Source organism: Triturus cristatus, chromosome 4_1 (assembly GCF_964204655.1).
Source record: "Triturus cristatus chromosome 4_1, aTriCri1.1, whole genome shotgun sequence".
Lineage (NCBI taxonomy): Eukaryota > Metazoa > Chordata > Amphibia > Caudata > Salamandridae > Triturus > Triturus cristatus.
Genome location: NC_140585.1, coordinates 3,837,259 through 3,847,458, shown reverse-complemented (window position 1 = coordinate 3,847,458; position 10,200 = coordinate 3,837,259).

Sequence of the window (10,200 nt, the reverse complement as noted above, 5' to 3'; positions counted from 1 at the left end):
AAATAACGCTGTGTCAACGTTGTATTCTCAACACGGCGGTACCATGCGATAGTCTCACGATAATGTGTCAAATGACCACGTTAAATTCAACGCAACGCCGCAAAAATGTGAAACATGAAAGTGAAAAAAGCACCGATGTCCCAAACCGCGATAAAAAAATCAGCAAATCAGCGATAGTCCTTCAATTCCCATGCGGGAAAATGCACCACAAAAGCAGAGAAATAAAATGTACGAGCAAAACCTCACATCTGTGATGTAGAACAAATGTCTATTGTCTCGCATCAAATAGGTATCTCCTCACAAACAGTCACAATGTACATTGTCATGCAGTCTGTATGTAAACTGCGCCAATGCGTAAACATACATGGAACACACTGTGAAACTGCATCTCCCCTTCACATTGCTGAGGGACAATCAACACCTCCTGCAGAGCAGACTCTACATCACGTCAGTGATGATGGAGAGGACAACGACTACGACGAACTCCAACGGTTCATGGTCAACTTCCACACCCCACCTCCCGTAGCATTTGGGACACATGTGAAACGCTGATGTTTGGGATTCCGTACCATCTTTGACACACAGAAATGGCATTTCGAGTACGTGACACCGTAAACAGCCTCTCTGTACATAGGTGACACACCAATCATCTGTTATCAAATAATGAAATTGTTAGCACTACATGTTGGACTTACACTTGTCTGAGTGATGTATTTGTACAGATGAGTGACATGCACTCAGGGAATGTGTCTTGGAATGCATTTATTTGCACATGCTGTGCCTGTGGTCATTTTGTACTGTCCCATGATTGCCAAGGACTATGACAATGTGACGTGCTCATGTGAAGAAATTGTCAATGATGGTGTTCCTAGGGGCTATTCCTGCTGCGGCTGCAGTGGGGTGGGGTCCACCTGCCTCATCTTCCTCATCATCGTCCGGTGCATCTGGCACTTGTATCCATGGGGCATTGGTGCGTACACATATGTTGTGCAACACACAACATCCAACGATCATCTTGCACACGATGTCTGGGCTGTACAGGAGACTTCCACCTGGTATGTCCAGGCACCTAAAACGTGACTTCAACACACCAAATGTGCATTCCACGATGCCCCTGGTGTGTTTGTGGGCCGCATTTTACTTCCTCTGGGCCTGTGTGTTGATAACGGGTGACTGGGTAATGTTGCTTCAACAAATTCACTGTTTATGTCTCACTGTCATTGTTGTACAATCATCATGATGTGCTGTATATTGTACATTAATATTGATGAAACAATGAAAGTTCACATTGTATTGCTTAATTAAGCGTATATTTCTGTTATGTTTTATGTCATTGCTAAAGACTAATTGAATAATAGTTTATCTTAAACAAATGGTACAGTGTTGAGCATCATCATTATTATCATTTTTATCAAGCTTACTTTGAACAAACGGTTAGGGTTTAATAACCCAGTGAACAGTGCACAGTGCACGCGAGTTATCTAACTTGTTATAGCATCCTTTTCATTAGACACTTGGTCAGACAGCAAGTGTAGCACAGTAGCACCACCAATAATAAGACAAATATAGTGAACAAACAGGTATAAAATAGGTGTGATCCTCCAACCTCATACTAGTCTTTGACAATACAAATCGCCATGTTCTTATTGTTTATGTGCAGGAAGTGATGCCTTCCTGCACATAAACAAGCACTCCCCTCAACGCAGGCCCCTTGCACTATGGTGCTAGGATACCTGTGTTGGCACTAGGCTACAAACGTTTGTGCCAGCACGGGGGGGGGGAACGTAGGGCTGCACCATATTCTTGTAAATATGGTGCAGCCTGAGATAGTTACGCTGGGGCCGATTCACAGAACTAATCTGAGACAAAATCGTTTCTAAAGTGACTGAGTGTGTTGTTAGCCTTCTTGGCGTAATGACACACTTCCCCGCTTTCTTTGAAATTATGCCCTGCAAAGTCTTGTATCCCAGGCTGAACCACCAATGATGGAAGGCGGCTTTCTATGTAGTGTTCTAAAACGAGGTACACTATGCAGAAAGTCTGATCAACGCTTATTGGCTTCCAGGAGCTTGCTTTAACAATCCCAAAGTGCTCTATTATTGGTAGTGTGGTCGAGCAGTTTAGGCTTATCAGAGGGGACTGTTGAGCATTTGTTGTACACACAGAGTCAATAAATGAGACACACACTCAATAAGAAATCTAAGGCGAATCTACTATTTACGATATTGGTGCTCGCAATTACATTTGTATGCTCCTGTCTTTTGATTGTCGCAGCAAATAGGTTCCACGCTATACTGACGCTTGACCAATAAATAATTATTGAAACCTTTCTAATCGTCATTCTATGTGTAATCTGTAAGCACGAGTGACTGAGCAAAAGATACTGAGCTGTTTTCCATGATACCTCAGGAATCAGGGTTGTCATGTTCAGTGGTTGCCAGAAACTACATACACCACAGTAGAATACAGGGAGGGTGGGAGTGGCACCGTATAGTTAGCTGGTCTAACTGCTGACTCATCCTGTGGGGGTGTCTAGACTCCAGAGTGTCTGCACACCAAGCTCACAGTTTAGGTCATCCAAGCTCGCAGGTCCTTCGGGATCCTAGGAACTACACAACATGGCACCACCAACGTTGTTTTGGTTCTTATATTAACAGTAAAAATCTGAGTAGTTCAGTCGTTCTTTCTCAGACAGCCCTAATCACATTTTTCAGAGACGTCTGAAGTGGGAATGATTATCCACCTGAGCTGAGCAGGTACAACCTGTATATTAGCTGAAGGTTTAGACAAGCATATAACGATTAATGGTTCCCATATTGTGCTAAACCCTAACTCTTAAACCTATACTTTCTTCTCCTTTCAAAATGTCGGAACATGCGAGTAGCGGTGGAAGTTCGTAAGGAGACGAATTTGCTAATGCTCTTAACATCACAGAGAACTGCCGACTGGCAGTAACTCTAAGATTATTAGAACATGGCGTGACTGCAGTCTTAAGTTAGGATTTTGTCTTAAGTTAAATTTAAGTTAAACTTAAGTTTTTCTTAAGTTTTGGTCTTTGACAGGATTTTCTGCACACGGTACTCAGCGTTAATTTTGTCGCCTGCCCCAAGGCTGTAACAACAGCCCTGGGCTATTCGCAGCAAGAGTTTCAGAGCTATTACAAACTTGCGATGACAAGGCAGTGTCCTATGTAGATGATATTTATCTGACAGACGATGAATTACTTGAACACTTGTGTAAGGCGAACAACATAATTGCTGGATTCGCCAACTTGGGCTACAAATTTAATGTAAAGAAAAAAAAATTGCCCATCCCATCATCCTATTTTTGGGACATTAGCTGTCAAGTCGAGGCAAAAGCCTTGCCGCAATTTTTTAAAAGAAATGTGTGTGAATCCAGCCTCCTAAGACTGAAGCGTTTGCAATCCATTTTAGGATTTCTCAATTTCGGCAGAACATACATTCAAGACGACACAGAAAGTGTAAAACCTTTCTACGACCTAATCAGACCAGATTTCAAAGCAAACAAGTGGACTCAGAAACATACACTCTACATTCAGTTCAAGCTGACATCATAGCATCAAAACAATTGCAGACATGAGTAAACATCTGCAACCTGGTAATACAGGTCGTCCCCGGGTTATCAGGGTATACCTACATCACGTTCAATGAAGGCGACACAGTTCCAATCACATACAAATCTCATTTATACGCAAATGCTGAAAATCGATTTGCAGCAACAGAAAAAATACTGACGGCAGTACAGACTGCTGTAGGGAGAGAAAGAGCACTAGTACATGGGAAACACATCATAGGCGTTACCCGGATACTGACTTTAGAAGTGGTTATAAAAGCCAGCATTCCAAATGCAAAGGCATTGTATCCACGTTGGATACAATGAGGAAATTCTCTCACTGCAACAGATGTAGAATACAGATTCAATCCTCCACCGAAAACTCAAGCATTCCTGCAGTACGAACAAGAATACCCTCTCCCAAATGAGATTTTGCCTCTAGATCAGTATGAACACATCATTTACATCATTGTAGGTTTTGCCCAGCCTGCCATTGGAAGTAAACAGCAATATAACACTGCGTGTGCTATAGTGAAAGGTCGAATGCGGGATGGTAAGTTCCATCCCAGCAATACGCCAACGCAATCTCTAGGAGATTGTACAGCGCAGCTGGCAGAACTAAAAGCACTGATACTAGCACTACAGTACACGGATCGGGAATTCCTGATTGTGTGCAATTCGTTTTACTGTGTGCAATCTTACAATGAATATCTTCACTACTGGGGCAAGAATGGCTTTAAAGACACCAAGGGTTGCACGATAAAACACAAATTGTTATGGGAACAAGTGGCAAAGCTGAAAGCATGCCTGCCACGGGCTCAAGTTATTCACACCTTGAGTCATCAGCGTGTTGGCATACACATTGAAGGGAATTCACTGGCCAATGAAGCCGCCAAGGCGACAGTGCGAACTGCTGCTGTTGCCGCAATCACTACTTCACATATGCGAATAGACAGAGATATACTAGTAGCTGTCAATGCCACAAAGAACAGCTCTGCTGTCCAGCCAAAAGGCTGTCCACTCAAGTACTCCTACAAGTTAAATGTACAAAACACATCATATTCTCACATTCCGGGAGTAGGGGATAGAGTAATACCAAACAAAGATTGCATATTAGCTTTAATACCAGCTGTACATGAGGGTCTGGGGTCAGCACACGCAGGAGTCACTGCAACAATTTTATTATTGAAGCAGTGTTACTGGTGGTCGGGGCTGTCAAAACAAACAAAGGACTATGTCCTGAAGTGTGATATTTGCCAGCAGATGAAGGGTTCCACCATTCACAGGCCACCACAGACACCATTACTGATTTAAGACAGACCTCTTGCATGTGTCTATTTGGACCAATGCGGCCCCTTAAATTTAGACGGGGCTTATAAGTACATCTTGGTGGCAGTGGATTCATGCTCTGGATTCCTATGGGTTTGGCCCCCTTGCTTGGCTGACGCTTGAACTGTTATAAAGGATTTGTGAGTCTTCATCGGGACATACAATTGGCACATTACATTCAGACCATGACCCTGCATTTAGATCTAGACCTTACAAGGAAGCCATGGAAAGTATTTGTGTGGCCTTGCGGTACTCCTTCCCTTACCATCCCGAGGGAAATTTGGTGGTGGAGAGGAAAAATCAGGACCTAAAGCAATCCTTAACAGCAAGGGTATTAGGTGCGGGTGATAGTTGTGTCAATGACCTTTACGGGGTACAGAGGGCACTAAATACCGTGCCATGAAAATCCATGAAAATCCTTGGGAGCCCGTACCCCTTATAAAATCCTGTTTGGGACAAGAATGTGGCTACCTGATCTCGATTGTGCCAACACAGTGGCGGATTGAAAAACCATCTGGCTGTCTTACAGGAACTCAATGAATTCCAGGCATTATAAAGCAACGTACGAGTCAAACGCGCCGCTACTGGGGAAGTGAAACTGGTTGCGGCAAAACCTGCCTGGGTCCCGTAGATTGGGGACTTGGTCAGGGAAAAGATCTTGGACAAAAGAGAGTTTAGGCCATCTTACAAAGCAACTGTACCTGGAGGTAGTAGGAACAAGAACAGTACTTCTTCCGCCTCTTCCCGGCAAAAAAGAAAAAAAAAGTGTCTCCATTGAGCCGATTCTCAACAGTAGGCCACGTGAGACCCTGCATATCCGCAGATCTGCTCTTGCTACTCTAAAGGAAGTTCAGATGGAAAGACTAATAACCTTTCAAGACTCCACAACACAAAGTGAAAGAGTACCAAATAATGGAGCACAAATCATTCCAGTTGAAATCGAGAAACATCAAGAAGAAGCAACAATGCAAGTTGCAATTCGGTACAACAATGATTTCTACATTAATGTGCCTTCAAACGACACATCTGCCAGTTCTCTAAAACCTGCGGAGCTACAAAAGACATATCGAACTGTGTCTGGCTACTTCATCAACTTTGATGATTTCTCTTCAGATCCAAGTGAATCTGATCATATGCCACCCATTTCAAAGAAAGAAACACTTCTAAAATTCTATCATTTGCTCAAAGAGACTTACTTAGTGTCACCTTGGTTGCATATTTAGTTTGTAATAGGAGTAATATACCTGTTAATTTCGATTGGCACAGTAACTGTTTTCTTTCTACTTTATAATGGACATTATCTCCCAGAACGCTCTGCAGTGCAATCTGTGAACTTGGTCCTGAAACCACATACGTCACCACACCATGAACAAAGAGACTTGTCCCTAGTGAACATTACAGCAATTCCAATACCTGATGGTATAGTTTGGGATAAAGTTTCATATGATGTATTTGGTCCTACTGAACATTTGAAAATTCCATATGTATTTTAAATATCTTTAAATTATTTCATTACCCCAGTAATCTCTGATGATTGGGACATTGAAACTGCAAATACTATGCTTTCTGATTTAGAAGAGCCTACTGCATTTTCTTACAGGGAACTGTATGAAGATGCAACTGATTACAATATCATGTTTTGTTACCAGCATTATGGTCATCATTTTTTGTATAGAGCGAGTGTACCACACACTGCTAACAATTATACATCAATGGGAACATTGCCCGACACCACCAAAGGGTAGTTCTGCTTAATTCACACAGAAATTTGCATTCTTTTCAGGGTTCAATACATCAGACCCAGAATCATTTTACTACAAACTTGCACAGAATAATGCCACAACGAAGAAAATTATGCTAACAAATACTAAGCTGATATATTCAGCACCTTTTATCTCCCAACTGTCTATACAGGGTTTCGACTACTGGAGAGACACCATAGACACAAAATCCATCTGGGGGACAAGAGAGTGGCATGTTCAGGGAACTGAGGCATTATTTAGAGCTTACCTCACACTATTACAGATGATTTTCCTGAACAGAACAGTGTAACAGACTACCTGTTACGGGTTAGAAAAAGTCGAAGACCTGAAAACACAAAGCATCCACTCACCCACACCTATTAAGGGTATCTCAAATAACACACTAACAAGTGAGGGGACGTATGGTACAAGTACATACAATTCCTCATCTCCCGATTGTAAGGGTTGGTTGGTTTGGCCTGAAGACAAAAATATGTGTAACTCAAGATTCAAGGGTACCACCAAATGGTGCAGTATCCATAGGCCCGACCCACGTTATGTACACACAGACGACCCAGGGGTAGTGACTTCCTATAGTGACACTATCACAGGTGAAACAACACTTGTCCCTTCTGTGAGACAACATGGATCTTAGGAATATCTTGCTAGGTCCTAAGAAACCACGTAGTAAACACTTTTTGTATGCTATCTATAATGAGGTGTGGAAAGTCTCCCAACAAGAAGTTGCGGAGAGACTTCGTGAAATTGATAGAATTAACCTAGAAAAGGCTTTAGTTGTGGTAGACAATGGCATGACCACACTCTCGTCTCATATTTATTCACTGGGCAACATTGTGTCCTCAGCTATCGACATACTGGAACAAGATTTTTCTATTTTACAACATGGGCATTCTCAGCTGTGCGCTATCATGCTTTTAAGCTGGACGCTTCAATCGTTGCATTCTGGCTACGTTCCATGGTGATACATTAAAGACACACATCTGTTTCCGGCTTAAAATCTGACTGACGGAGGAGGAGCTTAGCGTGCATCCAAGATGGTCGCGTGAGCACAGGGCTCTCCGGACCCTCGCCACTCCTCGCCATTTATCCTGATGATATCCTGATTTCTTGGACGGGCCTTTGAAGGTGAACCTAGACTGAGTCCATAACTCCTTTCAGAATTTGAATCGGACTTGGGGGACTGAAATTACAGCATTTTGAACTTTCGAGGCCCATCTCGGGGCAGTGCCGGGGACTGGGTGAGCTGTGGATCTGGGACGTAGTTGAATAACAACGGCATTGGGACCTCACCAGTGGGCGTACCCGCACTTTCAGTTTCGCTTTTGGTTTCTGGCACGGTCTGATTGAGGGTCTGTTCCGCTCTGCCGGGGACCAGTCCAGTCTGGTGTCATCACTGCTTTCTCCCTACGGAGTACTGAGTCAAGTCGTGACTTTCTCCGGACCCCGCGGCCCAGCTTCTCGGCCGGCTGGTGCCCGGCCTACCGGCGGCCATTTTCACTCGGTCCTGCGGGCCCCTCCGGGGTGCAACTTCCACCATGACGGGCAGGGGTGAACCCGAGAAGCGGAAGACCAAGACGTCTCTTCGCGGGGGACAGTTCCAGACAAATGTTATGGACCGCTACACTCAAGCCAAGGGATCCCCAGGGCTCTCCAGCACTACCCCGGAGGATGCTAGAGACGGCCCATCTGTCCCTGTCGACTTGTCCCTGCAGGACATTATGGGCGCCATTACCGGTATGAAGGAGACCATCGGCCCGCAGTATGAGGCCCTGGCTCGTAAACTTGACACGGTCGCCATCGATATCACTTTAATCAGGGCTGACCTGTCCAAAACTAACGAGAAGGTGAAGTCGTTGGATTTAACGACCTCCAGCCTCACGGCCGATGTGTCGGAACTTCGAACAGACCTTGGCGCCCTGAAATCGGCAAACGACTTGATGTCCCATCGGTTGGATGATTTTGAGAACCTGGCAAGACGCAACAACATCCGCGTCATAGGTGTTCCGGAGAATCCCGAGACTCGGTCTGTTGACCTCCTGATCGAAGAGCTAATACTCACCCATCTTGCCCCATCTGGACTTAGCAAGTTTTTTGCTGTGGAGCGCGCACATCGTGTCCCGGGCGGTAAGCCTAGGCCTGGCGCTCCCCCGAGGCCTATCATCGCCAAGCTTTTCCATTTCAGGGACCGTGATGCGATTTTGCAGGCCTCGAGGGTGCACGGCCTGGTGAAATTCGAAAACTCCTCAGTCAATTTTTTCCCGGACTTCACTCAACTCGTTCAGAGACAGAGGATGGGCTTTCAGGGGGTTAAGCGGCGTCTACGGGACCTGGGCTTGAAGTATGCAATGCTTTTCCCTGCCAGGCTTCGAGTGGAACATGAGGAGCGGACCTTCTTTTTTGAACGACCGGACAATGTGAGTGACTGGTTGGATTCCCTGCCTGGTCGGGGCGATCGAGCGGGGCACTCTGGCGGTGCCGAGGGTGGTGAGCCTCTACAGAATTGACTTTTCGGTCCCTAACCTTGATACTCGGACATTACTCAGTTGGGTTCTACCTCTCTGGTATATTTTGTTTTATAGTAGCTCTCGTCGGGGTGGCGGGTGGTGGCTGGCCTTCCTCCTCCTCCGGGGTCTTTTTGTAGAATGGGATTGTTAGGGCGACAGGCACACTGCATTTTGGGGTGGTTTTACAGTTTGCAGGGGTGCAGGGAGGGGGGAGTTGTAACGGGTTTTGGTGGGGGTGTTTGTGTTTGGGGGTGTTCTTTTTTCTCTCAAGGCGGCATATTTGTTCTTTCTTTGTTTCCGGTGTCCTGCTTTCTGTGGGGAGACTCCTGCTACTTTTGTGGGGATGGGGGTAGTGGGTTGAGGTTGTTAACTTGGAACGTCAATGGATTGGGGGATCGTATCAAACGGGGTGTTGTACTACAATATTTGTGTCGTCTGGCGCCTGATGTTGTACTCCTGCAGGAAACGCATTTGGTTGGCAATGTGTGTCATGCTATGAATAGGTGGGGATACCGACTGGTTGCACACTCCGGGTTCACCACCGGTTCCAGGGGGGTCGGTATTCTTGTTCGGTCTTCCCTCCCACTAGAGATTGACAACGTCATCCTTGACGACAGAGGGCGTTATGCCGCCCTAACAGGGAGGTGGGAGGGTAGGACCCTTTCTTTAGTCACGATATATGTCCCCCTGGGCCTCCAGACCTCCACTTTCCCTGATGTTGGTCGGATGTTGCTGGAACTCCCGGATAGCCTTCTCCTCATGGGTGGTGTCTTTAATTCTGTGCTATCCGGCGACCTGGATCGTCATCCCCCCAGGGCCCTTCCCGTTTCCCAATCATGGCTTGGTGGGTTCTTGGACACTTTTGGGCTGGTGGATTGTTGGAGGTTGATGCACCCGACGCAGTGTCAGTACACCTTCCACTCCGGGGCGCATGGGAGTCTCTCCAGGCTTGATTACTTCCTTCTGCCCGCGGCCCAGGCCACCCACATTGGTGAGGTTCGACACTTGGCCCGGGGCATCTCAGATCACTC